General features: G+C 34.1%; 1 long non-coding RNA gene across 2 annotated transcripts in view; it reads right to left on the bottom strand.

Moving 5' to 3' along the window:
• The window catches only part of LOC130704709 (uncharacterized), a 196,285-nt gene that overhangs the window by 91,363 nt on the left and 79,479 nt on the right, over positions 1 to 25,443 (bottom strand). The window contains exon 3 of one of the 2 annotated variants that reach the window (XR_009005149.1): positions 8,051 to 9,989. The exons of the other annotated variant lie outside the window; for it this stretch is intronic. This is a non-coding gene — a long non-coding RNA (uncharacterized LOC130704709). Of the gene's footprint in view, positions 1 to 8,050; positions 9,990 to 25,443 lie in introns of those variants that run through there. 2 annotated transcript variants of the gene reach the window in all.

The following is a 25,443-nucleotide window of genomic DNA, read 5'->3' as shown; positions in this document are numbered from 1 at the left end:
ATTCAACAATATAATTACCAATTTAGCTCATAGCCCTAACTGAGGTTTTTGTTCCTCATTTTTATGTTTGTAGAATAAAGACATTAATGTTTTAACTCATGGCGTTTTTCTGAGGATTCTGTCAATCAGCTGAAATAGTATTTGACATCTAGTAAGTGATCAGTAAAAGTCAGCAGTTATTATTCTACATTAAGTATTGTTTCCAAATTGTATCATTTATTCAACAAACATTTCATGCCTATTATTTTTCGGGCATCATGCAAATTTCTGGATTCACAGAAGAGACTCAGAACCACTTTCTTTTCTTCGATATTGAGTTGTTGCATATCCACCAGTACCCTGATTTGTGTTTATCTTAACTTTCTTTTGGAGTAACCTTTTTTAGGCTTTATAAATAGCAATGTCCCAGAGATGTGTTGGGAAATGTTTAACAACTGGCTCTCCAGAAAGAGAAGGAGAACAAGAGAGAACACACAGGAGAGAGAGGATTTTGGGGAGTCCTGTTTTGTAGAATCTACCAGTTTCCATGTGTAGATAATCCTACAGTAGCTGATTTCAAGTTACCAGTATGAAGTCACTGAACACAAAGTTGGAAAGAAATGCAGTCACTTGAGATGGTTACAGTACGCCCTTGAATATAAAGCTTGTTAGTGATGTTATGTGGCAATTTGAAAGAGAGCAATTTTTATGTTCATGATAAGGCTTGGACACCAGCAGAAGTATATTTGTGCCAAAAGTCAAACATAAGTTTAATAGGACACACAATAACATCAAGTATAAGGTAAAATGATCTCAAATGGAAACAAAATCTGTTAAAAAAAGAATTTATTTTGGACTGGAAGGAGAAATGCAAACATCATATAAAGATGACACAGTTTTGTTTTGTTTTTAAAGACATTTATGTAGTAGTTTCTCTGTGCCAGGCATGATTCTAGGAACTTATAAATGCTAACCGATGTGAATAATAACTCATTTGAAAAAGTAACTCATTAAAATGAATAGCCTTGGAGTATATTCATACTTTGATAAAAATAGTCATGTTCTACAAAAGACTAGAAGTGATCTTGCTATGTATGGAATCCAGAGACCAGAAGATCTGCAAGATGGCGGCTGAAATCTTCCCAAAGAAGAATAGGGGCCTGAGTAAGGAAAATCATGGACACAGAAGGAAGGAAAATTCTTTAACTATAAATAAAATTAATAAATAATAATATGAAATAAAATAAATAATAGTATAAAATAATAACATAATGAAAATAGCTGTGATTTTTAAAGCACATAGGTAAATGCTGCTTTGCAAGTGGTTTTTCAGTTTATATTTTCATTTATATTTTGAGTATCTTGTGTGAGGCACTGCAGTCATTCACTTGGTGGGAAGCACAATGGATAACAGGGAGAGAGATCACTGATTTCCTGGAGCTCTCCGTCTAGTTGGGAGCTGATATTTTGTACACATTAGGGTTAGTAATGCTAGCAGCAGCTTTGTCCCAAAAGCTTGTTGGTTTTCAAGTAAAAGTTTATATCTTTATACAAATTCAAATATGGATGTTCCTCTTCAGTAAATGGTCTGTGCAGCAAGGATATTCAGGAACCCAGGCAAATTGCATCTCATAGCTCTAATCCTCTAAGTCCTAAAAGTCCTTTTCATTTAGCAGATGGAGAAGGAGAGACATTGGTGGATCATGCAAGAGTATTTTAAGGGTCAGTTCTGGGAGAGGCAAATATCACCTCCATTCACACCCCACTGGCCACATCCAGTTGCAAAGAAGGCAGGGAAAAACAGTCCCCCTGCGCACTCAGAGGAAAGGGAAACCTAGTGTGATGAAACCGCAGTCTCTGGCACATATTCAATCTCTCACTTAATGCTCACAACAATTCTAAATGTAAATTACTGCATCCATTTTACAAATGAGAAAACAGACGCTCAAAAAAAGATTAAATAATTTACCCAAGTTAACATATTTAGTTTATGTCAAAGCTGGAATTTGGAACCAGGTCATGATCTTACTACATGAGAATCAAGATGTAGAAATTTTTTTTTTGTTTTATCTTCTGTCTGTGTTTTGTTTCTAAACTTTTCAGAAAAAAATAATTTAGGTGACTTGAATTAATGTTTTCCAAGAAAACAAACTCAACAATTAGAATTAACTCCACTACCAAGAACCCCACAAGACCAAATTATATAGGAAATTTTGTCAACCCTTTATTTTCCAATTTGGAGATTTTATGTAGATAGTAGAAAACTTTTGATAAAATCTCAGGGATAGGCTTTACAAAATATACACTTCTAAATAGAATTTCATTTGCAATTATTATCAATAATACATAAAAGGCTGCCAGGGCTGAAGCCATAATCCTTAGTGAAGAACACAGGATTATTGCTTTATTATGGTCCAGAGAGGTATTTGAAATACCTTACTTCTATAATTGGAAACTAATAAAATATAGATTGAAAAGAAGGGTAAATAGTTACAGATTTTAAGCTCATATTTCAAATTCCACCCAGCTCATGCCAATCTGAAAATCACTAATTTGATTTAAGTCTATGCAGTGAAACGCCATTTGTTTTTGAGTTGTCATTCAGTTCCCTATGACAAATTCCTAAAATATTTTCCTGGAGCATGTAGAACTTGATGAAATGTCCATACAACATTTTAAGTAGTAAATACACATAGTCAAGAATATTGTGAAAAGACCTATTTTAATTATCTCTTTGGTTTTATTAGCAAATGTGAATTTGTAAGCAGGTATATTCACATACACAGGGTGATAATATATAATGAAATAATTTTACACTGTGATAATCAAATAGTTTTACTAAGCTCTCAGACTTACTGGAAATGTACTTTCTTGGTACTTTGTTAGGATGGCAATAGGCACTTTAGGTCTCAGATCAATAGAATCACTTATTTTACATAGAGCGAAGCAAAGAGATTTTCTATTGTCTTAAACTTCATTTTGCTCTGTCATATGAACTCATTTTGAAGTCTCTTTCTTGTCAGCAATAAAATCACTTTGTGTCAAACTGAGACAGAATGTGTTTCTCTTTTGAGAAAGCATCTTATATAGAGGAAAGTTTCAAAACAACAAATTAGATTTATTTTTATCACTAAAATCTGTAATGTTCAAAAAAGAATATAAAGAAAGGAGACAAACTTCCATGCTAAGAAATTCCATAACTAAAGTTTCCTATGAAAATAACTAGCTGAGCAAAGATGGGATCATTGTCTAGAAATTAGAACTGGGAAGAAAATAAGCAAGACTCAAGCATTTATAGTTTATACATCTGTCTATTTATGGACTTCCAACCCCATAGCTTGATGCCATTGTCAGGAAAGAAATGGAAAATCCAGTTACAATTGTCTAGTTGGTCTATCATTATTCAGGATGAAAACACAGTTTAGTCATTCACTAACTCAGAATTCTCTCTTTTTAGCAACTGAATACAGTATCATGAAACAACTGCCCCAGACGGTTTATAACAACACTCTGTGCCAAAAATACATCACTTGTAAGGAAAACAGGAAATGGCAAAGAGAAAGTCAACTTTAACCAGATTTCTGAGTCACCTCTTCCTGTGGATTCATCTTGTCATAAAACTCCACTTATTTTAGGACAGTTCAAAGTGTGAATTAGAGGAAAGAGAGCCTAATATTGCTGTTAATTGGACTGAGCCACCAGGTTTTCTAAGGGCTAGTTCTAGGCCAAATGATTAAGCAGCAAATATATCTTTGACACCATCTCCTCCCCCAATTCTGTGCTCAAACCCTTCCCTTCCAGGTAACCAGGGTCCTGCTGCTTTATCTGGCTTCCCAGGGCCTAACCTCTATTCTCAAAAACCAGTGCTGTTAACATGACAATTTAGTCAGTTAACATGATAAACTAGTGTCAAGTGAAGGTACAAATGAAGATTTTGTGAAAGACTGGGGTTACATGAACTCTGTTGGAATTCGTCAAGGAGAAAGAGGGCGAAGTGGTAATAGCAACCAAAAGTTACACTCAGAATTTGTTCAGCATTTTACTATGTTCAGGCAGTGGACTCATTGCCTTAGATAATCTCATTAAAACATTACAACAACAGAAACAAAGCTCTCAGGTATGTCTGTTGAAAAAAATGCACAACCTAAAAGTTGAGCATTGTGTTTTATTCGGCGGACTTTCTGAGGACTTCAAGCCCAGAGACAGCCTCTCAGATAGCTCTACGGGTCCGCTCCAAAGAATTAAGGGTGGAGCCAGGATACATGATAGTTTTGTAACAAAATCCAGGTAGTCAGAATATCGAAAGATTACTGTTTATTAAAGAAAACCAGACACCTGAAATTAATGAATTTAGTGCTTTTCTATATGTGGGAAGATGCAAAAGTCCGGGCTCATCAAAATCATTCCTTTGATATGTACCTCAGCTCTCTGGCTCCAGTATCCTGCGTTTGCCCATCCTGAGTTTCCTCAGGGCTCACCTTCGGGGCATCCTTTGTTTACTGATATGGCAGTCAAGTTCTTCATTCACAAGTAATTATTAGGTATTTTATATATATATATATATATATATATATATATATATATATATATAATATATTTAAATTTTGTATACTACATATATATACTCTGTTTACCTATCTATATTTTAGTACAGGAGGAGGCTTGAGGCTTAAATGTTAGGTAACATTCCAGAAGATCCCTAGCTCTTACCCAGTGGAGCAGGCTGGTCTGAATTCAGAGTTTGTCATTATGCTGATCTGCATGGTTATATTTCATGAGGGTGCGTTTAAAGATGAGAAAGGAGCATCATGTTAGAACTCTCAGAGGGTGCCCTGGAACTTCTTACACGTGAATGAGAATCTCCTGGCTCCTTTCATGGGCCTGGCAGTCACATTTGTTGTGAAAATTTCCCAAATGATTCAAACACACTCTCTGATTGAGGGCCCCCAGTGGTGTATAAAGATTTGGGTGAACACCAGTGTCATTTGATGCAGACAGGAAACCACCAGCAAAAGAGTCACTGGAGCACAAGTACAATGATTCAAGTACTAGTCATGCCTCCCTTTGCAGGTACAAGTCCATGGCAGGCAGTGCTGGAAACTTTGGGTAATTCTTCTGGTTAAGTTTGAGTTGTAGCAGAAGAGAAGCCCTTCAAGGAGGGTTTTGGATTGGATTTTTTGAATAAGGATGAAAGTCCTTGTTCTCTGGATCGAGTTGAACCCAGACCCCATGTTCCTTCATGGTTCTTTCCTAACATGCCCCGTCAGCCATGTTGCTTTTCAAGGTAGGTCCTAAAGTAGGAAATTTGGTTCTCAATATTGTCCTCCCCTTGCCATCCTTCTACATGTTTTGGTCTGCTCTTTTGGGGAAACCTGGGTCTCTGGAGTTCTATTCTGGCAGGCTATGCCCCACTGGCTATGCCTATAGCTGCAAGACACACTCTAATTTGCAAACATAGACTTTGAGAAGTCTTCCTTGCTCAGGATTCCACCTCTACTTCCCTGGGTATCCAATTCAAAACTTGGTCTTGGTCTCTCTGTCTCCTTCATCATCAGGGACTCCCAGTTTCATGGGGTGAAGGTGTAAACAAAGAAAAACAAAGAGCACTGGTCACCACACAGTTCTACAAGGATGAAGTCATTAACCACTGCAGATGCTGACTCACAGGGCACTCTGAGAGGAATTCAGGATGAAAAATAAGATGAAGCCCTCTGTGCTTTGGACAGGCAGGCTCCTTAGATAGTTAGATGTATTGATATATCTCAGGAAGAATATCAGTGAACCCTCATTCTTGCATCTTCCCATTTATAGAAAAGCACTAAAATCATTAACTTGAGATATTTGTTCTTTGTGAATAGCAGTAATCTTTTACCAAGAATGTATGCTTAACTGCACATATTCCCTAACCAAAAATCACATATAAACTGGCTTCTCTTCTACCTTTTTGGAGTATTTTCCCCAGAGCTATTGAGTGGCTATCTCCCAGATTATAGTCCTCAGTAAGTCCTTGAATAAAAATGAAACTCACAACTCTCATGTTGTGTGGTTTTCTTTAAGTTGACAGAGGGGACTTAGCCCATATCTTTTATCGTTTTAAGGTGCCTTGGGAGTGTAGACATGCTACCACGGGCTGCTGTAGACCTTCTACCAGGGTTCCAAATAAGGGTGGAAAACAGATATCGTTCAAAATGTTAAAACATATTCAATTATGAGGTCAGAACTCATGTTGTATACATTGAGTTCAACCACAACAATAATAGTTTCTAGGAATACTAACAGTTGAAAACATTAAGCAAACTTTTAGACTTTACTCTTCTCCTAATTGATTCCTTTTGCTTTGCTTATTCAGGCAGGAGGGGCAGGAGGGTGAGGATGTAGCATATGTTGAAGCATTTACTCCTTTCTGCATTGCCCAAATGAGAGTCCTGGTTTAAAGGTGTAAACTGTGTTTCCTATTGCTCAGCACTTTGGGGAAGTAACAAATGTTTCCAAGGGATTTAGACACATTAGAAAGGATTTGGGGATCAAAAAATAAGAATACTTCATAACCTGACCACCCAGGATCAGCAGATAGAATGGATACTGCAGATGATGACAATGTGGACAGAAGAGGACCTTGGACCATGTGTCTATCTGTCCATTCCTTCTACTATTTATTTTCATAGGAAATTCTCAGTAAAGACAGGGATACCCTTAATTGGCTGATGAAAAGTTTCCAAAACCCAGTGAAATTAAATTCATAAAAGAAATTAAGTTAGGTTTTGCAGTGTGAAAGCAAGTTATGTGTCATACACACCTGTTTTTTGAACTGAGATTATTAGAGAACTCTATTGTTGATAATAATGACATCACCCAAATCTGTATATGCTCAAAGCCTAATACTGTAAAACCATGTAGATGGGAATGATGAACTTAAAATACATGCAAGTTAGCTTCAAATGAACTGTTTTGGGTCTGGGGATAACTTCAATTTTATCTAGGAATATTTACCAGCATATTGTTTAGGTATTGAACACTTTTCCATTAAGAAAATATGATTCAATATTTTCATGTATGCATTGAAAAATAGTTTAATATAATATATTATCATCATCCAGAATTTAAAATATTTTAAAGTAATTATTTCATGTACATCACATTTGTGTAAAGGAATAATTCATTGTCTAACATTCATATATAAGGTGTGAACAAAAATGAAGACACATTGATAGCTTTTTTATAATTAATGAAAGTCAACACATTTATGCTTAAAATGCAGAAATAGACTACACTGAAGAACTACAAATGAGAATTTGAGTTACTTAGAAGGCAGTAATTAAAATTACAAAGTGACTTCTTGTTATAGGAAATTTGGTTTAATTATTTAAGAAATAGGTCACCATTCTATTTCTTCTTGTGATATTATTCCTCATAATGGGCTGAATGATTTTCTCTCAGCTTTTTTTCATATTGTTATTTGTAACTGGCTATTATTGACTATTCATAAAGTGCACTTAATAACTTCAGATATATTACGGATTCCTAGTTAATTAAATATGTATAATATAAATTGAGTAGGAATATATATATATATCTTTTCACTTTTTTAGATTATCACCTTCATGGTATAATAAATACATTTCTCCTAGTGAAATAATGAAGCAGAATAATACAGTGATGTAAAGAAAACATTAGGAACTTTTTCCTTATCTTGATTTGCCATGAAATATCTGAGTAATTGGAAGTTGTCTACAAGTGTCTGATTGGCTTTCAAGAGACTCTACTATGCTCTCTTTATTTTCCAATCTCTTCATCTGATTCCATTAATTAGTGAGCCCAGAATATGGGCCACATTTTATTTACATTGGAATTGCATTATCTATTACAGTGCCTGGAACATTGCAGGTATGCAATAATTAGAACCCTATTTTCTTGCTGAGCCTCAGTGTCTTGCCTTTAGGATGGAAATAACATTTTTAATAAATTATATGGCCATGACAGGAGGAATAAATAAAATGTTATATAAATTAGAAAGCACTTAACTTATAAAACAATACAAATATTAGATTTTACTATGTAGGGTCTATTTATTCTTTAAGATTCAGTTTTGTAATCATTTATTCTTTTTTAAAGATGTTCTGATTACCTCATTTTACAATTATTCCTTCCTTTCCCACACTCCAATTTTTCTGTTTAGATAGTAAATAAATTTAAAATAGCCTCATGCAATTTTAGAAACAAGAGAGACCTTAGTCCAGTATATGTGTTTTGTGAAGGAAGAGGCTGAAGCCCAGAGAAACACAGTGGGAAGAATTGAAATCTTTTGATTCTTGGGTGACTGCTCTTCCTGTGATTGCACATGATGAGGAGCTGATTGGCAGACCATGCTAAAAACATCTCAATCTATTTATCTGTAAAATCAGCAGACATGTAAAGAGGCTGTCTAGAGAATTTTGTATTTCAGGACCGATCAAAATATGTATGTCATATTGATTCTGCAACGTAATTGTTCATTCTGGAAAATATTGTAAACAAATTATACACGAGGGGAAACACCTTCAGAAAAATGCCTCCATGTGAGCAGACAGCATTTTTCCCATCTCATAAGGAAAGATCAAGCCATCAGTCATGACCAGCCTTAACCATACTCCCTCAAAAAATGAACATCAGCACTCTTTCCCATGATAATACTAAGGTGAGGAGAAAACAATCCTTAGATTATTTCAAGACTGATTTTTCAACCTGAATTTTTAACCAAAATCTTTTCTGTTTCTCTGATACTTTTCTCCATAAATTAGTCCCACTTTCCACTGAATTTTCACCTCCTCCATCCCCATTACCACATTTCTTATGGACATATTTAGGTCAGTCTTCTAAAGAAACTTCCTGACTCTATGGTTTCCTATAGCTAGCATCATCTTTCCCTCTCTTGCCCCTTTTTTGAAAAAGGCATCTCTATTTACTTTTCTTTTCCCTAATTTGATACCTACTGCTTAACTTGCTGCATTTAGGCACATATCTAGGTTTTGCATGGTGTGATTATTAACTTTCTGTGGCAGCATGACTGGATCATGGAATGCCCAAATATTTGGCAAAACATTATTTCTGGATGGGTTGGTGAGGGTGTTTCCAAATAAAGTTAGCATTTAAGTTAGTGAACACAGTAGAATGGTTTGCCTTCCCAGGTGTGGACAGGCATCATCCAATCTATCAAGGACCAGAACAGAACAAAAAGGTGGAAGAAGGAAGAATTCAGCCTTTCTTGCTTGAGCTGGGATATCTGTCTTCTCCGGTTCTTGGGGCTCCTGGGTCTCAGGCCTCAGACTTGGACTGAAAGCTACCTCGTAGGCTCCCACCTTTGGACTCCAACTTAACTACATCATGGAGCTTAGCTGGGTCTCCAGATTGCAAACAGCAGATGTTGGGACTTCTCAGCCTCCATAATTGTGTGAGCGAATTTCTTATAATAAATATCTTTTTACACACACACACACACACACACACACACACACACGGTCTGAAATGTATAAGCAAGTTTAAGACTTTGAAGTTCAAGCTTCAGTGGCTTCATGATAAATTTGTCTTTGACAAAAACTTAGTTTTCTTTTCACCAACTACTGAGGTTGCTCTCATTTGAATCGTCAAATACTTGTTGGTGCTAAGAGAGAGGGCACACTTGAAAACTTGCTTGGATGAATTTGTATTTTTGTGTTCCAAATACCTATCCCATAGGGCTTCAAAGATGTTGCTTCTTTGTCATCTAGAATCCAATACAAATAATGCAGCTTGACAGCCATCTGCGTCTCATTCCTTGTTGAGTAACTTTTTTTTCCCGCTCATCCAAAAATCTTTCCCAAGATTTTGAGGCTCTTCTGTGTATGTTTGTTGTTCTGAAATTCAGGGAGGATGATCTCAGTATGGGTCTGTTTGTATAGATTCTGCCTGACAGTTGGTGGCTCCTTAGCACATAAAAATTCATATGCATTTCCAGGTCTTGGAAATTTTCTTCTCTTTCCCGTTGATTATTTTTTCTGAAAGTCAGGAAATAATATGAGGGATTGTGTCATTTATGTAAAATACTATATATCTGTAGATACAAAATTATGTATATATAGATTTATTAAAATATATGAGAGAACATGACAAAAACAACCATGATTATCTTTGGGAAGATTTTGTATGGCTGAGGAAGAGAGTAAAGGGGTACATTTACTTTCAGTCCTTTTAAAAACTACTTGTCATATAATTGACATAGAGTATACTGAACATATTTAAATTGTTCAGATAGGAAAGTTTTGACATATGTACACAGCCACGAAATCATCACCACAAACAAGATAGTAAACGTATCCATTACTTCTCAAAGTTCCCTCTGGACTCTTATAATGCCTCACTCTGTTTTCTTCCACCCATTTCCATCCCAAGATTATTACTCATCTTTCTGTCATTATCAATTAGTTTGTATTTTATAGAATTTGCCTGTAAATAGAATCATACCATATCTATTTTTTTGTCTGGCTTCTTACATACCACCTAATTATTTTGAGATATATCAATAGTTAATGATTATTTACTCTGCTGAGATTTTGATTAGTATTGCCTTTAATACACGTGTAGAACAGTTAGAGAACTGACATCTTAAGAATATTGAGATTTCTAGCCAATGCTCATATTTAGGCCTTCTTTAAACTGATTTTTAGTTTTCAGTATATAGATCGCATATATCCTATGTCAGATTTATACCTAATTATTTCATGTTTCTATATTATTTAAGTAGGATTATTTTAAATTTCAATTTGATTGTTCTTTGATAGTAAATAGAAATTCAATTTACTTTTGTATATTAATCTTATATTGCAACATACTAAGCTCCCTTATTCTACCTCTAATTCACTGAGAGTTTTTACACTAGTAGATGTTGAATTTTGTAACATGCTTTTTATACTTCTATTGTGATGAAAATATTTTACATGTAATTTGTTAATATGGAGAATTATTAACTGCTTTTTGAATGTTAAGCCAACCATACTTCACTTGATCACAATTTGTTATCATTTTTATTATTGTTGGAAGGATTTGTTAATATTTGGCTAAAATTATTTGCATCAATGTTCATGAGGAGTATTGATCTGTAGTTTTCTTTTGATATTTGTCTGCTTTTAGTAACAGAATAATGCTGGCTTCATAGAGTGAGTTGGAAAGTATTTTATCCTCTTCACATTTCTGGAAGAGTTTGTTTAGATTTGCTATTATTTCTTCTTTTAATGTTTGATTGAATTCTCCAGTAAAACAATTTTGTCCTGGTTTTCGTTTTTTTTTTCTTTTTTTTTAATCATTTTTTTAATTGAAGTATTGTTAATTTACAATGGGTATTTCCCTTTGGAACATTTTAAATTACAGTTTCAATTACTTTACAGATATTAATTACTCAAAATATCTATTTCTTATTGAGATTGCTTTGGTGGTGTGTTTCAAGAAATTTGTCCATTTAATCTACATTGTCATATTTATTGTCATAAAATTATTACAGTCCTTCTCTATTAACTTTTAATATCTGCAGAATCTGTAGTTATTTCACTTCTCTAATTCTTGCCATTGATAATTCAATCTTCTCTCTTTTTTTTCTGATTCCTCTGACTAGAGCATTGTAAATTATATTGATCTTATTAAAGAATCATTTTGGTTTTACTTTTTTTCCATCGTTAGTCGGTTTTCCATGTTGTTGATTTTCTTTCTATTTATTTTCTTTCTTCTTCTTACTTTGGGTTTAATGACCTCTTTTTCACATTTCTTAAGGTTACTGCTGAGGTAATTGATTTGGCACCTTTCTTAGTTTCTAATATAGATGGCTATTGCTATAAATAAATTGTCCCTCTAACTTTTGCTTTTAAAAATTTGCTTTTTCACTTACATTCAGTTCAAACTTTTTATAATTCCCTTTTTGATTAACTTTATGATCCATGGATTAGTTATAAATGTATTATTTAGCTTCCAATTTTGTAAATTTCTAGAGAGCTTTCTGGTATTAATTTCTAATTTAATCACACTGTAGTCAGAGAACATACTTTGTACTATTAGAATCTTTTCAGATTTCTTGAGATTTACTTTATGGTCCAAAATACAGTGTTATTTCCTCTTAGTTATATAGGTTAGCCCATGCAATATGAGAGTGGGCTACATAAGAACATGGATACTGGAATGTATGTTGGCTATTATAAGTGTCTATTATGTATTAGTCTACATGCAACTGGAGACCCAACATGTCCTTATGGAACTTATATTGTATTCAGGGGTGCTAAAATAAAAACATAAACAACTAACAAGTGAACAAATGAATTCTAGATTGTAATAAGTACTATGAAACACATAATCAGGATGTGGGAATAAAACATAAATGGGCTGACTGGTGCTATTTTACCCAGGGTAACCAGGAACAGACTGTCAATAGAAGGACAAATGAGTATTAAGCATAGAATATATCAGTCATTCAAATAGCTGAGGAAAGAGAAATATCAGCAGAGGGAAAGATCTTGGTATTGGAGAGAAAGAATATAGTCAGTACTTAAGAGTAAATCTCACAAATATATAGGATCTGCATGTGGGAAACTATGAAAGACTAATGAAAGAAAGAAAGAAAATCTAAAAAAAAGATTGAGAGATAATCTGTGTTCATGGGATGAAAGACTCCATATTTTTACAATATCAATCTTCCCAATTTGACCTATAGATTCAGTGAAATCCTGAACAAAATCCTAGATAATTTTATAGATATTAAACAACTGATTCTAAAATTTATATGGAAATACAAAAGATCTATCATAGCCCACACAATACTGAAGAAGAACAAAGGTGGAAGACTCACAGTATCTGACTTTAAGAATTACTATAAAACTATCAATACATTAATCAAGGCATCTGGAAGTACTGAAAGAATAGACACATAAATCAATGGAACAAAACTGAGTGCCCAGAATATACCCACACAAATATCATCATCTTTAGAAGACAGCTCATCAGTCTCTTATAAAGCTAAGCCTCAATTAACATATGACACAACAGTCATAATCTTAGGTATTAACCTGACTGATTTAAAACATATTTCCATGGAAAAACTTGCACATAGATTTTATATCATCTTTACTCATAATCACCAAAAACTGGAACCAACCAATTTGTTCTTCAATTGGTGATTGAATGAATAAACTGTGGTACATCAATAGTATGGAATACTATTCAACAATCAAAAGGAACAAGCTATAATTCCTCACAGCAAAATAGATGCATCTTAAAGGCATATTTCTAAGCATAGAATCAAGACTGAGATTGCTATAACTTGTATAATTCCATTGGAATGACAGTTTGAAAGAGGTAGAACTGTAAGATATGGAAAACAAGTCAATAGTTGCCAGGGGTTTTAGAGAAGAGAAGGGTTGCCTTGGTGAAGCACAAGGGATTTTTAGGATGGTGAAACTATTCTGCATGATACTGTATGATACACAAGATCATCTGTTTCTCAAAACTCATATTGCTTTAAAGAAAAAGTGAAACTTAAAGTTTCTAAATTAAAAATAAAATCCACTAGGAGGGTGGGGGATTTCTAGATTGATTTCAGACTGTGGAAAAAATATCTGTCCTACAAATATATTACAGAACCACATTGAAGGTGGTGAAAACAGGAGTGTTGACCTCAGTAACTTTAAAAATGACTGGAAGCTGTAAGTCTAATGACAAAAGGAACTGTATATAAGCACTGGAGTCTAGTAAGTAAAGTCATTTCTCATGGGGGTATGAGTTAACAATTTTGAAACTGCTGTACATGTATATGGAATTGATAAAATTAAATAAATGGATGGTGGCGGCATGGAGGTTCCTTAAAATCTAAAAATAGAGCTACCATATGACCCAGCTATCCCACTCCTAGGCATATACCCAGAGAAAAACACAATTCAGAAAGATACATGCACCCCAATGTTCATTGCAGCACTATTTACAATAGTCAGGACATGGAAGTAACCTAAATGTCCATCAACAAAGGAATGGATAAAGAAGATGCAGTACATATATACAATGGAATATTACTCAACCATAAAAAGAACAAAATAATTAATGCCATTTGTAGCAACATGGATGGACCTAGAGATTGTCATACTGAGTGAAGTAAGACACAGAAAGACAAATATCATATGATATCACTTACATGTGGAATATAAAAAAAGGATACAAATGAACTTATTTACAAAACAGAAGTAGAGTCACAGATACAGAAAACAAACTTATGGTTACCAGGGATAAGGGGGAAGGGATAAATTGGGAGATTGAGATTGACATATATACACTATATATATAAAATAGATAACTAATAGGGACTTACTGTATAGCACAGGGAACTCTACTCAATATTCTGTAATGGCCTATATGGGAAAAGCATCTAAAAAAAGAGTGGATATATGTATATATATATATAACTAATTCACTTTGCTGTACACCTGAAACTAACACAACATTGTAAATCAACTATACTCCAACAAAAATTTTAAAAATTAAAAAAGTTTTTAAATTTAAATAAATAAATAAACAAATGGATGGTGGCTGTTGGGAACCATTCATGTATACATATACGTGTGTATGTGTTTACATATGAACTGAATATACGTATATGTGTATGTATATGCATATGGACTGAAAATGTAGATTTTTGTAGATATAAAAATAAGGGAATTTATCTTAACTAAGTTTCAAAATATGTTTACATCATAGCTCTCCTGTGTTTTACAGTAAGGGTGGATCATTAGTCTATAGTATTTCTTTGCTGAGATTAATGTTCATATTCTTGTTTAATAGCCGTGGTGATAGACTTTATGTTGTTATATGCTAAGATCATTTTGACTGATTCGACAATGGAGTTATTTTCCACAGGCTGGTAATTAGGTTTAGTGACAGGCAATACAACAAAATGAATCTTTAACCAAATAATGCAATCACAGTGTGTTAATTCCAAACAATTTCTTTAGAATGTTAATTTGCTTCTGATTATATTATAGTTACAGGTTTGGGGTATTTTTTAAGACTATTTTCTTCCAGGGATTTTAGGTCCCCAGGAAAATTGAGAGGAAGATACAGAGATTTTCCATATATCCTTTGCCCCAGACACAGGCTTAGACTCCCCCATTATCAACATTCTCCACCAGGGTGATTTGTTACAAATCATTTATTACAACTAATGAACATACATTTTCACATCACAATCATTCAAAGTCTGTGGTTTACCTTAGGGTTCACCTTTGGTGATGTACATTTTATGGTTTTGGGTAAATGTATAATGACATGTATTCATCATTATACTATCATACAGAATATTTTTACTGCCCTAAAAGTCCTCTGTGCTCCACCTATTCATTCACATCAGATTTTATTTTATTTTGTGTTGCAGACTCTGTAGAAACTAACCTAAACCTTAATATGAGAATCTCCTAAGAGCTTCTCTTTCACCAAATTGAAACCAAATTTACTTACAGCACTTTCTGAATGTGGTAAATACTTGAGGAATCACCCGGCTCAAATCCAGCAGGATTTACATAAATAATAGGAAAAGAACAAACAGCCTCTGACTGAGAAAAATCTGACTTTACCTCAAGTCTGTAGTCTGGCTTTAGACTTCTGGCATCTGGATCTCTCCTATTTGCAAACATCTATGTTACCTCTGTCAAAAGGTATATTTTAGCTTTTTTCTTGTGTTTCATATTGGCCCTAAGTCAATCCCAATGCGAATATCTTTAAGGATACAAAATCTATTTGTGCATTGACCTGAAAGTTTAAGTCTTAGACTTGACTTTTAGCATATGAGATTTTTAGGAGTTCCAACTTCCTGACTTTATGCTAGACTTTCTTCAATCTCTAAATAGTCTAAAACGGTAACATCTGTCTGTGATTTTGTAAACCAAACTGAAATCAGGGTATAGAAATTGGCCTAGAATTTAATTGGTCTTAAAAAGCAACTAGGAAGCTGAAACAAGTCTTGTACTTGCTCCTTTCATTTGTTAAACCTCACAGTAATTCTTTTATGTGGTCTTACTTTGCCTGTACAATATAATGTCAATGATTATTATTCAGCATAAATTACATGCTTTGTTTATGCTTGAGATGTTTAACTACTTTAAGTTGTCCTACAACAATATCTATCTATCTTAAATTATATTTCCTAAGAGACTAGAACCATGTCTCCTTACTTGATTATATTTACTAAGTTAAGAAATATTTACTGTGCTTTAAGAATTGTTCTAGATATTAGGAATAAAATAATGAGCAAGAAAGACATGATTTTTGCTTCACAGATCCTATCAATAGGGAAGACTGAATATTATACAAACAGGCATGTTAATCGCTATGACAGAAAATTTCAAGGTGTTGTGGGAAACCATTTTTCCACAGTACTTTGAAAAATTATTTTTAAAAATGAGGGTTAAACTAAGATACTGTAATTGAATGATAACCTTGATCATAGGCTAAGATGTCTTTAAAAATCAGTTTGTAAAAGTCAAGCCAAATTGAATTCATTAGACAGAATTGGAAATTCCAGGTAAAAAAAGGAATATATATATATATATATATATATATATATATATATATATATATATATATAATTTTGTAATTAAAATTTATTCACTTTTAAAGATTAAAATACCTACATCAAATCAAATCTCAAGTGATTATCAAGAGACTCTAGTTTCCTTAGTAACCTATGTCTTATTATCCATATATATATACATACATACATATATATATATATATATATATATATATATATATATACACACACACACATAGCTGATATGTTGCATCTATCTATATTTTAGCTTCTACAACCTCTTGGAAGTAATGCATGTCGTTAAAATATTACACTTGTATGAAATCATAATTGAATTTATTTTTCCTAAGTTTATGTATGTGAAAGAGTGATTGCACTTATTTGGCATAATCTATCAAGGGATTGGCTTCCTTTGTACTGCTAACTTTTTGACTTAGCCCATGCCCATCTTTTCAGGGCTACACATTAAATAGAATTTATAAATATCCTAAGCTCCAATTAATTACCGTGCTAGATAATGTGGAATCAACAGTGAAAACAATAGACTGAGTTCTCATTGCACAGAACGTTGCGCTTCATTTTGATGGAAGGTGGGGCTGTGAGTAGACCCATGCAAATAATTAAACAGTTGTGACAAATGGTATAAAAGACAAGTAAAAAACGCTATCAAAGTGACAATGGAGATGTGTAAATCAAGCTTGAGTGTCATAAAAATTGTCTCTAAGTAAAGGAGATTGAATCTAAGACAAGAAGAGTAAGCAGGCATTGAGAGGCAGTGATTTGTGTGAGGGGTAGTGGGAGAGGAATTAGACAGGATGGGATGGTAGGTAAAGTTAGTAACTTGGCCTTGAACATGAAAGAATTTGATGCTGTCCAGAAATTGAAAGAAACCAATATTCTTGCAATAAAAGAGTAAATGAAAAGAAAAATTAAAAAGTTGGAAATTGCAGGTCACACTTAGTGTATTAATTTATTTTAAGAAAACAGGATTTTTTTCTTTTGTTGTGGTCATCCATTTACAATGCTTGGTGTCAGTTTATTTATCTCTTGTAAAAATAAAATACAGTGTGTGTGTGTGAGTTGTGAAAAAAGCAACAACAACAGGATTTTTAAGAAGAAAAGCTACATTCATTGATTATATTTTTAACAATATCAATTTTACTACTTTTTGAGCAGAGGATTGGAGAGAGATGAGAATAGAACAAGACATATCAATTAGAAGGCTTTTAAAATAGTTTGAGTAAGTAATTTAGGAGTTTGGGATTAAAATATACACATTACTATACATAAAATAGATAACCAACAAGGACCTACTGTAGAGCACAGGGAACTCTACTCAATATCTTGTAATAACCTATAATGGAAAAGAATCTGAAAAAGAATATATATATATATCAATATAGAAAAGAATATATATGTGTATAACTGAATAACTTTGCTGTACACCTGAAGCTAACACAACATTGTAAATCGACTATATTTCAATAAAAATTAAAAATAAAATAGGTCGAGTAACTTGTAGTAAGATGAGTAAGATGAGAAGAAGGGAACATTTTAATAGAAATTCACTCGAGTGGAGATAGGTTCAAGGTGGCTAATGAGAGAGTGGTTTCAAGAATTCTCCCCAGGTTTCTGCCATGAGTACTGGATGTCCATTGCTCATATGAGGAGCACTGTAAAAGAAATATGTTTGAGGGATGGCACTGAGGGTTTGGTTTCACACATGCTGTATTTGTGTATTTATGAGACATCCAAGTGACGATATCAGACAGATGTATGTTCCAGAGCTTAGAAGAGAATCTGGAAATAAAATGTGTGATTCTTCTGCATATTTATGGTATTTAAAGCTAGAATAGTGGCCACTAACCTAAGTAGAGCGTACAGAATGAGAAGAAAAATGGCCTTATATGGAATCCCAGGTAATTGAAAATTTGGCAATTTTTGAAGCAGCTAAGTTGAGGGAAAGATGGTAATAAAGACTTTAAGAGATAGTCCAGATAGTTGGGTGAAAAACTAGGAGAGTTTTATATGTCCGATTTCAGGTAAAAAGTATTTCCAAAGACAATGTTAAACTGTGCTAAATGCTACTGAGAAATTCAGACATCTTAAATAATAATATCTTCCAATGGCCCATTCACATACATGCTTTATTACTGCCCCCTCCCCTTTTCCTCCTCAACCTTATCCAGCTTCCAAAACAAAGTAAAATGTTTCTTGATCATTTCCATTTTTTGTTGTTTTTGGAAAGTACCTCCATGTTTCTAAATAATTTGTTTATACCTCTAGTTTTTGATCCATTAACTCAAAATGCATTCATCTTTCTTATTAAGAAAATAAGCACATCTTTTTAACCATGTTACAAAGATATTTATATTGTAATACTTTTATTCTTTAACTGTTAAATCATCTAGTCCAATTTCTAGGCCTAATTTACTGGAATCATCCTGTAATTTATTTTTGTTTGTTTGCTTTCAAAAACTATTTTGATGTCTCATTCTCAATTTTCATTGATAATTTAATTGACATTAAGGTCTTCTTATTAACATTTATACTTCATTAGGGTATATATAGGTTTTGGCCCTCATCTCCCCTATCAATTTTTGCCACTTTTCTTCCACATGCCTTTGTCTTTCAGAAATTTGCCAAATCCTTATTCTGCTTATATCCACACTTAAGCTCCACAAATATACACAGAAAATGTATTTAGTTTGTCTGTTGTGTACCTATTATTCCAAAACTTTTAGGTGATGACAGACACAAATTTATATGCCCAACATTCCTTCTTGAGCTAGATTGGATTTTGAAAGCCCATTGGCTTTGCAACAAGGGCTCTCAGAGTGGGCTTATATACTGATGTTGATGGGAAAGCAAATTCTGAGCAGATGAACTGCTGAAGTTGTAGGAGACGGGTAAATATGGAAGTGGGTATTGGTCAGGAAGAAAGTTATGTGTTTCACAGCCTAGACAGAAGGAATTAGCCTTTTCTTTTAGAATTTGCAGTTCCCTCATTCCTTGGGAAATTTTAGTTGCCTGGAGATTTTAAGATTCCATATATATGTAGGCTCTGGGTATAGTGTAAATGCAGGACAGTATTGTTAGTAGGCTTCCAAAAAGCATGCTTAGTGATGATGGGCATTTGTTACCATTATATTTAAATACAGCAATCCCTCTTTCCAGCTGTCTTGAGAGATATGATTTGTAATAATTACAAGGTCCATAATCTGTATGAAAACTGGTATTTCCAAGTTGAGCATCCTCTACATATAAATTGAATTTTTTTCCTAAGTAAACGGCCCCAAATAAAAATTAATTTGCCATTTATAATCCAAATTACAAAATATTCCTGAGATCATTTAGCTCCAATAAGACTTTACATTATACAGAAAAGTCTTCCAGAAACTTTGAGATTCCTTTATGCACTTTTCCTCTAAAACATTTATGAAGATATTAGGTAAGACATATACTGGCACTGCTCCCTAAGGAACATTGGTGTTACACTTCTTTATTTAGAAAAGTACCTACTTATTCCTAACCTTTCATCTTGTCTCTAAGCTAGTTTTGTATCCATGACAAAACAGTTCCCCAGATCCCAGATTAAAAAAAATTTTAATACATTTTGGTACATTATTTTATCAATGATATTTTTTGAGTCTCAGTAGTTATATCCACTGATTGCTTTTACTGACATGGTTTCATGGGATTTTTTTGCTCCCCTTAAGAGCTTTCATGATTTACCTTTTATGGCTCACTTACATACCTTCTTTAATGAGACCCAGGAACTAATACACTAATATATTATGTTGCTAATATTCATTGAGAACTCCCTTTATTAATCAATTAATTTTCTTGGAATGCTATTGGACTCTATTGTTTTATTTATTTCAGAACATCTTATTCCAAAGCCCTTTGATAAGAGAGCATTACTTTAGTCATCCATAGTAAGTTGCACATTACAAGAAAACATCTTATTTCTAATGTGTACCAACCAAAGTTTATTTTGAGGACTAATGTTTTTTACTTCTCAGATGTTTCCCTATAATTCAGAGCTGGACATGTCCAAAGTGTTTATGACATTAACTCACTGACTATTCAGTATTTTTCATAGGTCTCATGCAAGGTATTTTCTTTTTTACCTATCCTGAAAGCAGGAAAACCCCATCAGGAATTGATGGAGACTAAAACTTAGGGTATTTGGCATATCCTTAGCCCCCTATTCACTATTCAACCCACTTGAGGAGGGGTGTCAGACAATATCAGCAGAAATGTAGTAAGTCTCACAATATCAAGCACAAGCATAAATTTTGTATTATAATGCTTATTGCAAACCTACAGAGTAAGCAAAAAATAGTTGCACACAATTCATTGCACACAATATCCTTGATTCTCAAAAACAAAGCTAAACTAATTTTATCATGCACTTAAAAGAAACAGAAAAAGAGACACCTGCACGTGGGTGTTTGATATGCTTTTTTTCTCATACCTACAGCTGAGACAGACAGATTAATATACATAGTTCCTGGGTCAATTTCCATAGTTTTCACAAATATTCATTTAGTGTTTTTACACTTGGTTGAGATCTGTATCTATAGCTATATCTTTATCTATCTATTTCTTCTTCCTGACCTCCTCTTTGTCTGATATTCTGACCAAGGGATTACACAACATGGCTCATTCACAGATATATCATTTTGGTTTTGCTTTCCTCCAGCTTTTCCCACAAGCTCTGTCTTGTTTGAATTACACTGCTGTGGAAACCACTTCACCACCTATCTCTCCTTCTTCCTGACCCCCAAATTTTCTGGGAACTGTAATTCATTTATGAAAATAAAATGTAATAAAAATATCCGGCCATTTAAAAATTAATAGAATGCAATAGAGAGACACTAATTTAAGAGCCTGGGTCTTAACATTAGAGGATGGGCAAAGGGGTTGGGACAAACTTGTTTTCCATCAGGTCTACAGTGTGAGTTCCTCAAATGACAGCAAAAAAGTCAGTACTAATCACCAATATGGAATGACACTTCAGGTTCATATATCTTCTAAACAATAAAAATCCTTCCCAGATTCTGGTTGCAGTTTGGCTTCAAATAGAAAATCATTGTCAAAGGCTACTGAGTCTTTCAAAAGCTTTTGAGTCTTCTTAAGTATTTTAAGGGTATTTTGAGATGCTGAGAAGTGATATTCAAGCAGAAAATTGAGGGTGTGATTTTTGACATAGAACTTGAAGGATGTCTAAAATGTCAACCAGGCAAAGATGCAAGAAGAGTGAGGACATTCCAGGCAAAAAAAAGAGCAAAACAACAACAACAAAAAAAAACCACTGTGAGCAGAGGAGGAAGAACCAAGTAGTATTAGGAGGACCATAAGAACTTCTGTTTGACTGCAATGTAACTATATGGGGGACTAATGGGCAACAGGGATAAAAACATTGCTGCCATGTCATAATGCACCTGTGGAGGTTGTGTGTGTGTGTGTGTGTGTGTGTGTGTGTGTGTGTGTGCGTGTGTGGTGGCAATAGGAAGCCATTAAAGGCTTGGGGAACAAGGGTCACGATCAGAGGTGGGCTTTTGAAATCCAAATGTGACAATTGTCTTATGATGCTTGGAGTAGGGAGAGGCTGGAGGCAGATGGTTCATAAGGTAAAATATTGGGCTTGCTAAGAGGTTATGAGATATAAAAAAGGATAATGTTTTGGAGAAAAAAATAATCAATTGCTATTTTATTTCCTGTAGATATTTTTACCCTGTGAGTTTTCACCTACAGAATAAATGCCATGCACTGCTTCAGAGGGCAGAGAGGCACTGCCTAGTTAGAACAAAGGAATCACTGCTCAACTTTGGGTTTCAAATAGAAATATATTTCGGATCCAGTTTAGAGTTATTGGTGCTTCTGTTTGTTTTCTCTGGGAATTGATTGGGCAGTTAGCCCGCATAAATATTTTGGGTATATACACTCATCAGATTTTCTAAGGGTGTGTGCCTACAGGACGTACTTTAACAATTGTAGCCCTATGTATCTTTTCAAGAAGGCTGTGATATTTCTGTTGTTTTTCTATTCCAAATCTGACATTTTCTTTCAAAGGAAGTTTGTATTGGCTCACTCTCACCTTGTTATTCAGAAACAGAGCTTCTGAGAGCTCCATTCTCCAGAGAGCAATAGATCAATGTGGGAGCTCACATTTGTTTGGATGTATGTCAGGTAATCATAGTACAGCCTCTGACTATTGACTGAGCAAAGAGGAAGCAAAAAATCCGGATATTTTCCATTGGAATCACACGTCCTAAGGATATTTCTACAATAAAATGGAAACGTGAGTTTTTCACTCGTTTTCAAAAATCAACTTGTTAATCCATGACCCATAAAAATGAATTGTGGCTTGGATGGTCGTTATACTTGAAAGGCTTTCTTTAGCACTGCACTGCTTTATTTCTGTGTTGTAATTTTCCCATGAGATGTTGCTCATTTCAATGCTGCCAGCTTCTCTAAATATGCATTACTTAAATATTTTGATATATACTAATACTACTGCGTTCATGTTTACATATACCTAAAATGGAAAACTAAAAGATGACTAATTATAGACCATACAAAACAGAGCCAAATTAATAAAACATGAGATTTTGTACTCTCTCGGATTCCCAAGGCCAGGTTTAAAGGCTCAATTATCAGCCAGTTGATTTTCCTTTGATATGAGATAATTATTAATAATACTTAACTAATACTTGATTAATGCTTTGTAACTTTTAAAACACTTTCATACACACTGTATTAGCCTCATGATAGCTCTTTGCAGTATCCTCTCTTCATTTTTCCCTCTGGTCATTGAAGCCCCAGTGAGATTAAGTTACTTTTCCCTGCTTATAATTAAAAATGTGGAGCTAGAACATTTCCTTCTCTGTCTAGCTGTGTGTGAGCTCTTTCCCTGATACGTCATATTGCCTCTCTGGACCTCACAGTACCTCATCCCTGACCTTAAGAGCATAACTTGTACCCACACCTCTCTACAATCAGCTGCCTCACAATTGCATCTCCTGGTCACAAGTGGGCTGGTCAGGTGGGGAGCCATAGAGAGGAAACATCTCCCAGCACACTTAAAATTACAGTGAGTCAGGAACATCGTCTTTGTGCAAGGCATCCTGCCTGCTTATTTGTTTCATGAGTGAAAGCATCTCTTCTATGAAAAATGAAAAGATCATTATGAACACCAATTTAAATTAGAGTAGGCAGATTAAATCTGTAAAAGACAAAAAAAAAATTAATCACCTGTGGCAACTGTCATTTGAAGTTATCCTTCCCTCATTCCACTCCAGCTCATCCATATAAACACAAAGAGAGATCGTATTGTTTACTGGTATCAAACTGCAGAAATTGGCTTGCCCTAGGCATTGCTCTAGCCCAGAATCCAAGCCGCCACAAATATCAATTTGGAATGCAGCTTCAGCGCTGGTGGAAAAGCTGTCACAGGCAAGTCTAAAATACTTAGAGTGCTGTGCTACTGACATTGCTAAAGATGATCATGAAGACATTTATCCAGCCTCTCCTGCCCCCTCTTCGCCCAGCCCTTCAGAAGCTTATGTCAAGTGTGACAGGCTAGGTGATGAATGGGTAGAAAGTTGACAGGTGGCAACAGGCGGCTAAGTGAAATTCTTCATTGTTAATTCTTGTGATTTTACCTTTCTGACACAATGAACTGATATTAGAATGTGTGACTAAATAAACCATATTGAGGAAAGTCATTCACTAAAACATAGAGTCCAGGACGGGAAGCCATGCTCTCATTTCTGTCAAGCTTCTTGATTGCTGGACTTTTGGAATACGCTCCATAATCAAGTGTGCATTATTTAGAGTTAAGTGAGATGATTAGCTATGCTGTTTTCTTCAGGAATATATATCCAGAGAACTCCGCTCAAAGTCATGAGTCAGAAAAATCCCATTTCTCATAAATCTCTCCTAGACTAAAACAGAAATCAGCTCATTGGAATTTTGATTCATGAGAAAAAGAGAAAGGTTTCAGGGTGAGTGCTTTGTTCTATTGATGTCCATGAAATGTTGGTGACTGCCTGACACATCCCAGTCCAAAGCAATTGAAAATAATTTTAACTTTGCTTTGTTTTGAGAGGCTTAAGGGTTATTGAATTGAGAGAAATTGGACTGAAACAAGTAATTTTTTTGACACAGGCCACTAAACAGCTTGGAGACCATGAGCTTTAAGGCCCAAAGCAGGTCATTTGGTATAAAGCGGTACCTTTTCAGTGGGTGCTTTCTTCTTACATAAACACACTGAGAAACAGAAGTCTTTGTTATCTCTTGAATTTCCTTACAGGTCTTTATATTTGCAATTAGCAACTAATGGCAATGCATTTTTTGCCTATAACTCTACATCACAATAAGGATCATTACAGACATAGGAAATGATAAAGTTGTAACTCTTTAAAGCAGGGAGGAGAATTTCATGATTCAACTTCAAGAATATGAATTCCTATTCTGGGTAATATTTATACTCTTTTGGAGAACCTAAGGAAACTATATTTTTAAAGTTAGTAATACTGGGGTGGGGAGTAAAAACAATTCCTACATTTTTTCCTACTTTTTAAACACAGATTTATGATTGCAGGCATTTTTTAATGTGAGAATTTCCATCCTACTTAAAATATATATTTTCATTACTAAAAGTGCCCTAAGAAAACCAAATTTTAAGTGTTTTTCTCTTTTTTTCTTATATTACACAATGATGTAATCACTTGCTTATTCTTCTTGCTTTAGGATATTTTATTTTTCTGTAATCTCTTAAATGTTTTATTGCAGTAATATTTATAAACTCTTTATGTTATGTTTTCTATTTAAAGGCTGCTGTGATTCTCCTCCTTGAAAAGTATAATTTGAATTAACTTTGATTCTTA

This window comes from Balaenoptera acutorostrata, chromosome 14 (genome assembly GCF_949987535.1).
Source record: "Balaenoptera acutorostrata chromosome 14, mBalAcu1.1, whole genome shotgun sequence".
In the NCBI taxonomy this organism is placed as follows: Eukaryota; Metazoa; Chordata; class Mammalia; order Artiodactyla; family Balaenopteridae; genus Balaenoptera; species Balaenoptera acutorostrata.
This window is presented reverse-complemented; position numbering and strand designations above follow the sequence as displayed.